Source organism: Bos mutus, chromosome 2 (genome assembly GCF_027580195.1).
Source record: "Bos mutus isolate GX-2022 chromosome 2, NWIPB_WYAK_1.1, whole genome shotgun sequence".
NCBI lineage: Eukaryota > Metazoa > Chordata > Mammalia > Artiodactyla > Bovidae > Bos > Bos mutus.
The window spans coordinates 113,494,259-113,504,100 of record NC_091618.1 but is presented as its reverse complement, the minus strand read 5'-3'; positions in this window follow the sequence as shown (position 1 = coordinate 113,504,100).

Below are 9,842 nucleotides of genomic sequence, written 5' to 3'. Positions count from 1 at the left end.
TGAGCTGGTTTTCACAGCAGTGTGGAGCTTGAACAAGGTAAATTTCTTCCTGGACTCCTGAGAGAGTTTATGAGGCCAGAACCCCAGGCTGAGGGAATAGGGTGGGGCTGGTGAGAGAGTGGCTGATACTTTGGGATCCAGGCCAGGGGAAAGAAAAGGAACTGGAAGGGGTTAGAGGTCTGACAACTCTGGACATTTGAAGTAGAGATAAGACTGAAAAGCTGGTTTAATGAAAGAGAGGACGCATGAAGTGCAGGCAGAAAGGAAGTGGTGGATGAAAACAAAGAGGTTTCTAATTTAAAATTTCAGGGGAAAAATAATTCAGGGGAAAGAGCAACTTCAGGTAGTGACAAGGTCCTGAAGTCAGTGTTAATGAGGGGAGGCATGTGCTGAGCTTTCACAGGAAAGTTTAATATCAGACCCAAAAGGAAAATTTCTTAAAAATGCTGTCAACATGGCTCTGTTGTTTGGTCTTTTTAAAACTCTGGGCTTGGGGAAATATTGGAAACCTCTGTTCCCTAAGGAAGATGAAAGTGAAAAGATAGAGCTCTGAAAAGCAAGTACATCTGGGGATCATTAATTATATGTAAAAACAAAAACACCCTCAAAACAAGAAACAGGACAGGAGAGGTAAGCGCTCTGCCTTTTGCAATGTTAAATAACTAGCTAGAAAGAATTCTTTGCCTAAATCTTCATAATAAGGCAATTTTATTTGGTTTATACTTCCTGTAAATCTTGAAACCAGAGAACTTTAAAGTTTTGTTATATAAATCCCCCCTACCCTTGAAAAACAGCTTGAGTTCTCTTTTATGTTCTTGTCATCCTCCTGGGGTTGTGAGTTTGATTAGTAAAGTGGACCTGTAATTTCTAACTTCACACTGCACTTTATCTAACTATTCATTATTTGCTCTAATTTCTCCCTTAGAAATCAGTTTTCTTTTAGACAGCATTGTTTTCCCAAAAAACCCCTCTGTATAATATTAAAATAAAAAGTAAAAAATGAAAAAGGATTTACCTTGTTTATTTAGGATATTCTATAGGAATCATTAAAGTGAATAAAGCTGTACACAAATTTTCATAGTTTTATTCATAATAGCCAAGAAGTAAAAATTCAGTTGTCTATTAACTGATGTATGAATAAATTATTGTATTATCCATATGTCATTTGACCTTAAAAAGTAATGAAGTATTGATACATGGTACTGCTAAGAAAGAAACCAGACTCAAAGAGCCAATGAGTATATGCTAATGGGTATCAGGTGTTTTTTTTGAGGTGGTGAAAATGTTCTAGAATTAGATAGAATATACTAAAAAACACCGAGTTGTACATCTTAAAAAGGTGAATTTTATGATATGTGAATTATATCTCAACAAGAAAATAAAGTGAATAAAACTACTAGAGACGTGCTACATAGAAATATATATTAAGCCTTTACTCCAATTTACTGCCCTATGGCTAGTTTATTTTGCCTTGTTATACTTGTCTATCACACCTAAGTCACCTGATTTAAGATTTGAAAATCTGGGGTCAAGCTTAATCTCTTAATGACTGGTCATATTTCCTTTTTGCTTGAAGATTTCTATCTACATTAAACATCTTATTTATGCCCATTGTTGAAAAGTCTCACTACCTGTGCTGAACTCTTAATGGTGAGTCTGAGTTTCTACTGAGTCCGAGTTTCCAGTCAAACAACCAGGAGTGGAATCTGCCAGTAATAAGTACTACACAGCTTGCTATACTCTCTTGTAAGTGCTTTGGGAGAACCAGTCAAATGGTAATTGATTTAAATAACATTTAAACATTTTTATTTTTATTTATTTATTCATGGCTGCACTGGGTCTTCGCTGTTGCACTCTGACTTCCTCTAGTGGTGGCGCGTCGGGGCTACTCTTTGCTGTGGTTCACAGGCTTCTCCTTGCATGGTGGCTTCTGTTGCAGAGCACAGGCTCTAGGTGCGCTCGGGCTTCAGCAGCTGCAGCGCTTAGGCTCAGTAGTTGAGGCTCACAGGCTCCAGGGCTCAGGCTCAGTCGTTGCGGTGCGCAACTACTTAGTTCTTCCATCACATGTGGAATCTTCCTGGACAGAGATCAAACCTGTTTCCCCTGCATGGGCAGGTGGATTCTTTATCAACTGCACCACCAGGGAAGTCTTAAATAACATTTTATAATTTAAGCAAAGTAGGTGATTGAGTCAAAAAAAATCATTAATTTGACTAAGAAACAAGATCTACTTCTTTACCAAGACCAGTTGAATGCATTCATGGCCTCTTTAAGAGAAAAAAAGAAAGGAAACAGAAGAGAAAAAAGAGGGAAGGAAGGAAAGAAAGGGAAGAAGAAAAGAAAGTGAAAAAGGAAGGAAGAACTTGGCAGTCTTCCAATGTCTGGCAAAACATTCCCTGATGACCTGAATTGGGGTTTGAGGATGAGAGCGGCAGTGTTTGTTCTAGGCAGAGATCTACCGCCACACTTACGTGCACCAACGTATAGGAAGAAAGGAATCAGAGCCGAGACCTCCTGCCATTTACCCTAAGCAAGGCAGGGCTGGGCTTAACTGTTGCAATAAAATTAGGAGTTAAAATTGAGCCCCAGTAGTTCCCCCCTCCATGAATGTACATTTTGTTCCTCATCTTTCGAAGTGAAGCTTAGTGACTTCTAAAGTCAGCTTAGTCATTTAGCTCACGCACAACTGGGTAGCTTAAGGAATAGAAACTTATCTCTCATAGTTCTGGAGGTAGGAAGCCCTGAGATCAGGTTGCCAGCATATTTGGGGTCCTGGTGAGAGCCTTTGTCCAGGTTGTCAATGGCTGACTTCAAGTGGTACCCTCCCCTACATGGCAGCAAGTGAGGGCCAGCTGTCTGGCCTTTTCTTAAAAGAGCGCTAAACGCACACAGGAGGGCTCCCTGCTCATAACCGAGTTACCTCCCATAGGCCTTACCTCATAATACCACCACACTGGGGACTAGATTTCAACATATGAATTTTTAGGGGTTTGCAAAACTTCAGTTCATAACACGGAGTTTATTTCCCCTCCCGTCAATCTGCACTGGTCTTGGGGCTTGCTCTGCCTGGTTGAACACAACAGAAGTGGTTCCCCAGGACTTCCAGTGCAAAGATTAAGAGGGCTGGCACTTCACCCCTGGCATCTTAGAACCCTCAGCCATCATGTAACAAGTCCAAACTATTGTCTGGAGAGAAACCTATGGTGACCCTGGAGGATGAGATATCACGTGGAGAGAGAGGCCACAAGGATGAGCACTGAGGGACCAAACATGTGAGGAAAGAAGCGCATGTATGTTCTTGATTTGACCACTGTGATTACAGTCATTTTAATGCACTAAGTTTGGGAGTTTAAAAAAAAATATTTAACCATAGAAAGCTAAGAGAAATTGGAATCTGGAAGTAAGGTGCTGTGGTAATAAAAAACCTAAAAACACATGGCATTGACTTTGGGACCAGCTGGAGGGCAGAAGCCAGAAGGGCTTTGAGGAGACTGTAAATGAAGTTGGAAGGGGAGTGATAAAAATGTTATTGGATACTGGAGAAAAAGCAACCCCTGTTAAGTAAGGGTGGAAAGTTTGGCAGACCTGCTGACTATAGTAATATACAAGATAGAAAACATACCTCATGAACTTGTGAAGATGGCTAAGAAGATTTGCAGATAGCATGTTCCAAGTACCAGTTGGTTTTTCTAAGCTGCATTTGATGAGACAGGAATGAACAGAGAGTCGCCAGCTAGGACTTTGCTGCTGCTGCTGCTGCTGCTAAGTCGCTTCAGTGGTGTCCGACTCTGTGCGACCCCATAGATGGCAGCCCACCAGGCTCCCCCGTCCCTGGGATTCTCCAGGCAAGAATACTGGAGCAGGTTGCCATTTCCTTCTCCAATAAGAAAGTGAAAAGTGAAAGTGAAGTCACTCAGTCGTGTCCGACTCTGCTAGCAAGGATCAAATCCAAAGTGCTGCTGGATAGATGAAAGGGCTTCCAAGAATTTTAAGTGCACACCACTTGGGTTTTCTTTGCTAGAAAAAAGGATTTCTAAGCATCTTAAAGGCATTGTCACATAGCATCTGTCTCTAAATCCTAGATGGGGAGAGGGCCTGTCTCATAGAGACTTGTGGATGTGGCTTTTACCTAATAGACTGGATTAAAATGTGATATGCTGGAAGCCCATAAAGATTTTTTAAAAAGGAATTATATAAGCATGGTCCAAAGGGCAGAGATAGTGTAAAAACAAAAGAGACCTCTGAGCCCAGAACTTTCTCCAGACAAGAAGCAAGCAGAGAATGCTACTCAGTTGTAAACATGGACCATTTCTTATGGAAAATGAAGAATGACTCAGAATCGAGGGCCTAGAGAATCTGAAAGAACTACTCTAGCAGGCAGAACTGGGCCTTAATCAAGGCACTTTCTCTGATCTCAAAGTTGTAGGAAATGATGGTATGTGCTTGGCCTAATTCCAGAATTACTATGGTCTGGTGACTGTTATGTGCCTCCTATCCCCCCATTCACCCCTTAAAAATTTTTTTTTAATTTGAAGTATAGTTTATTACCTCAGATATGCAGATGACACCACCCTTATGGCAGAAAGTGAAGAGGAACTCAAAAGCATCTTGATGAAAGTGAAAATGGAGAGTGAAAAATTTGGCTTAAAACTCAACATTCAGAAAACGAAGATCATGGCATCCGGTCCCATCACTTCATGGGAAATAGATGGGGAAACAGTGGACACAGTGTCAGACTTTATTTTTTGGGGCTCCAAAATCACTGCAGATGGTAACTGCAGCCATGAAATTAAAAGATGTTTACTCCTTGGAAGGAAAGTTATGACCAACCTAGATAGCATATTCAAAAGCTGAGACATTACTTTGCCAACAAAGGTTCATCTGGGCAAGGCTATGGTTTTTCCTGTGGTCATGTATGGATGTGAGAGTTGGACTGTGAAGAAGGCTGAGTGCCGAAGAATTGATGTTTTTGAACTGTGATGTTGGAGAAGACTCTTGAGAGTCCCTTGGACTGCAAGGAGATCCAACCAGTCCATTCTAAAGGAGATCAGCCCTGGGATTTCTTTGGAAGGAATGATGCTAAAGCTGAAACTCCAGTACTTTGGCCACCTCATGCGAAGAGTTGACTGATTGGAAAAGACTCTGATGCTGGGAGGGATTGGGGGCAGGAGGAGAAGAGGATGACAGAGGATGAGATGGCTGGATGGCATCACGGACTCGATGGACGTGAGTGTGGGTGAACTCAGGGAGTTGGTGATGGACAGGAAGGCCTGGCGTGCTGCGATTCATGGGGTCGCAAAGAGTCGGACACGACTGAGCGACTGAACTGAACTGATAGTTGATTTACAATATTGTGCTACTTTCTGATGTACAGCAAAGTGATTCAGTTATGCATATATATATGTAATTCTTCTTTACATTCTTCTTCGTTATGATTTATTGCAGGATATTGAATATAGTTCCCTGTGCTATACAGTGCACACTTAGTTACTAAGTTGTGTCCGACTCTTTACGACCTCACGGACAGTAGCCTGCCAAGTTCCTCTGTTCATGATATTTCCCAGGCAAGAACACTGGAGTGGATAGCCATTCCCTTTTCCAGGGGATCGTCTTGACCCAGGGATGGAAATTGGGTACCCTGCAATGCAGGAAGATTCTTTACTGTCTGAGCTCCCGGGGAAGCTCATGCTATACAGTAGGACCTTATTATCTATTCTATGTACAGTATTTTGTATCTGCTAGTTCCAGACTCCTCATTTATCCTCTGTCATCCCCTTTCTCTTTGTAACCATAAGTTTCTTTTCCATGGTTGTGAGTCTGTTTCTGTTTCATAAATAAGTTCATTTGTGTCACTTATTAGATTCCACATATAAGTAATACTCAGCTTCCCAGGTGGCTCAGGGGTAAAGAATCTGACTGCCAACGCAAGAGATGCGAGTTTGATCTCTGGGTTGGGAAGATCCCTTGCAGTTCAGTTCAGTCACTCAGTCGTGTCTGACTCTTTGCGACCCCATAGACTGCAGCACGCCAGGCTTTCCTGTCCATCACCAACTCCCAGAGCTTGCTCAAACTCAGGTCCATCCAGTTGGTGATGCCATCCAACCGTCTCATCCTCTGACGTCCCCTTCTTCTTCTGCCTTCAGTCTTTCCCAGCATCAGGGTCTTTTCCAATGAGTCAGCTCTTTGCATCAGGTGGCCAGAGTATTGAAGTTTCAGCTTCAGCATCAGTCCTTCCAATGAATGTTCAGGACTGATTTCCTTTACGATTGACTGGTTGGATCTCCTTGTGGTCCAAGGGACTCTCAAAGAGTCTTCCCCAGCACCACGGTCCAAAAGCATCAATTCTTCGGCACTCAGCTTTCTTTATGGTCCAGCTCTCACATCCATATATGACTACTGGAAAAAGCATAGCTTTAGGCAATGGCAACCCACTGCAGTATTCTTGCCTGGAAAATTCCATGGCAGAGGAGCCTGCTACAGTCTATGAGGTCGTGAAGAGTCGAACACCACTGAGCAATTGAGCAGACACAGATAAGTGATAGCACTTGGTATTTGTCTTTCTTTTTCTAACTCTCTTCACTTTGTAGGATAATCTCTAGATCCATCCATGTTGCTGCAAATGGCATTATGTCATGCTTTATTATGGCTAATAAATCACATCTTCTTTCTCCACTCACCTATAGATGGACATTAGGTTGGTTCCATGTCTTGGCTACTGTAAATAGTGCTACTATGAACATTGGGCTGCATGTATCTTTTTGAATTAGAGTTTTCTCTGAACATACATCTAGGAGTGGGATTACTATCCCCCTCTTTTTGAATGAAGGTGTCTGTTGTGCTTATCCTGTCCCTTTATCACCATGGTATTGTTGGATGCAGGTGGGACAGGTAATTTGTCTTTTTAGTTTACACAGGTCTTTGTGACTAAGGGCTGCACTTGAGAGACCATCTTGAAGAGCTTTAGTTGCTCCTGGACCTTATTTGACTGACAAAGTCCTGGACTTTGACCTGATGCCATAAAAGTATGAGATTTTAGGGGTTCTGAGGAATGAGAATATTTCACATATGGGAAAGATATGAATTGTTGTGGCCAGAGGTGCATTAGAGTAGTGTTTCCAAAGATTGTCCCCCACAAATACTTCTCCTACTTGTATACTTGCCACTCTTCACATTAAAAAATGGTACTATTTCCCATTCCTCGAATCCAGGTTGGCTTTGGGCAGTAGAATGTGGACAAGGTGATAATCTAGGTCTCTGGAACTAGACCTTAAGAGACTTGATAGCTTCCAATTGCCTATTGCTACTGAAATGTTCCCTCTTTGAGCCCAGCCTCTATGCTGTGAGACACCTGAGTGGCAGAGAAAGGGCATGTGGAGAAGGACTGAGGTGCCCTAACCAACCGTCCCTGCTGACAACCATCAAATGTCAGTCAAATGAGCAAGGCCATTTTGGATCTTCTAGCAATCCCAGTGCCTAGCCTAGCAATTCCACTGAAGCAGAACTGCCCAAATAAACCACAGAAAATATGAGAAGTACTAAATATTTGTGTTAAAGCCACCGAGTTTTGTTTGTACAGAAGACCGTAGTTGAGGGGAACTAATAATATCCGGAGAATGCTTTCATCTTGTTCCAGGTAGCCTGCTTGCTGCTATACACCACCTTAGTCATTAGACCTCGTAAAGTCTCTGTGAGGAAGATGGTGGTAGGCCCAGGGAATGGAGGCTGGGACAAACAAGTGGGTCCAAATGACATAGCTTGTAAGCGGTGGTACCAGAATTCAAGTCTAGGTTACCTGCCTCCAAAGCCTGTATTCTTTTCAGCATCCCATTAACACTCAACAATATTTTACAGTTAATGGGAAAACTTCAGGTTTAATGTAGAGAAAATTATAATTGGTGATTTTAAGCAATACTACTCTAGAAACCTTGTTTATATCATTAAAGTAAAATGATTTTTTTTAAATAAAATATAACAAAAATTTTATAAAATAAAATTCTTATTTTATAAAGCTAATGATTAGAAGGGGCTTCCCAGGTGGCGCTAGTGGGTGAAAAATCAGTCTGCCAATGTAGGAGATGCAAGAGAAGAGGGTTCGATCTGTGGGTCAGGTCAGGAAGATCCCCTGGAGGGGGAAATGGCAACCTGCTCCTGTATTCTTGCCTGGAAAATTCCATGGACAAAGGAGCCTGGTAGGCTACAGTCCACGGGGCTGCAAAGAGTCAAATATGACTGAGCGACTGAACTCCAAATCCTTGCTTTATCAGTCTCAATGAATTGACTTTTATTGAACTTAATTTCCTCTTTCAGCATGTATTATTCAAACAACATGGGGAAGGGAGTTATGTTCCTTGTTTATTTTTATAATAACTTTAATTACTTTTCTATATAAAATCTTTTGTTACTTATGGAATTCTTTGGTTGGTTTAATGCTGTCAAACCAGCTGACAAATTCTATTTGTTACATTCCCTTTATTTTACATTAACATTTGTGGCATAGATAGAAAATGCAACAGAAGATAGTTATATTTGATAGGAACAACATTCCTGAGATTTTGACTTAAAAAAATAACATGGATTAGAACACCAACACTAAAAATATCTTCAAATAGCATGAAATACCTGCTTTAACACCTCATATCTAAGATGGAATCTATGGTTAAAGAATAGTGACATTTCTATACTTTTCCAAGATAGCTCATTTCAATTTATTCACAAATGATTAGGTAGCTATATTTAGCTAACACTTCTATACAAAGGAGTCTCTTGGCATTCTCTTCAGCAGTATAGTTCTATATAAATGCAAGCAATGGTTTTAGGCCAAATTGTTCCTTTTGATGGCTCTAGACTTTCAAAATTTCATAGTCTGACTCTTAGGATTATTTTCCAGTTGCTAGAGACTTCACTACACCTGCGTACATTCACAGAAATATTTATGGAGACAGCAATGTGAAAAGCCTGGCAGGCTGATTCCTTTAGGATGGGGATCTCTGTCCATTGCCACCATAAACTCCTTGCTTTGTTCTAGCCACCTGCATCTCTTTATTCTGACTTTGTGAGTGAACGGTATTCTTGCATTTCTCTAAGACTTCCCTCCATCTCATTAATCTCAACTCAGTCTTTACGACTCAGGACAAGTGTGTTCTTCTCCAGTCACTGTCAGTGTTGGTTCCACACTGCATTAACTCATCCCAGTTCAGCCGTTACTTACACTGTGATTCCTTTATCTCCTTTCCCCATTATGCTATGGAACCACTGGGGAAAGCAACTCTGTGTGTGTTTTAATTAGTTCTGAGTTTCTTTTTCTTTTTTTTTAATTATTCATTTATGGCTGTGCTGGGTTTTCATTGTTGCACTCTGGCTTTCTATAGTTGTGGAGAGTGGGGGTTACTCTCTAGCTGCGGTGCTCGGGTTTCTCCTTGCAGCGGTTTCTCTTGTTGCAGAGCACGGGCTCTGTGGCACCCAGGCTTCAGCAGTTGTGGCACTTGGGCTCAGTAGGTGCGGCTGGCGGGCCCCAAAGCGCAGGTTTAGTAGTCATGGCGCAGGGGCTTAGTTACTCTGCAGCATGTGTGATCTTCCAGGATCAGGGATGGAATGGGTGTCCCCTGCATTGGAAGGCAGATTCTTAACTGCTGGATCAGTGGGGAGGCCCAAGCAACTGTGCTTTTTCCATCTTTATCTCCCCAGCCCACAGCAGAATTCCTGTACAGCATTAAATTCAATAAATATTTAATAACGAAGAGAATGAAAGGGAAGCTCTCTGTCTTAGAAAGAAAAAAATATGAAGCCTTATAATGGCACCTTCCAGACTTTCCTGGTGAGCCAGTGGTTAAGACTCCACGTTC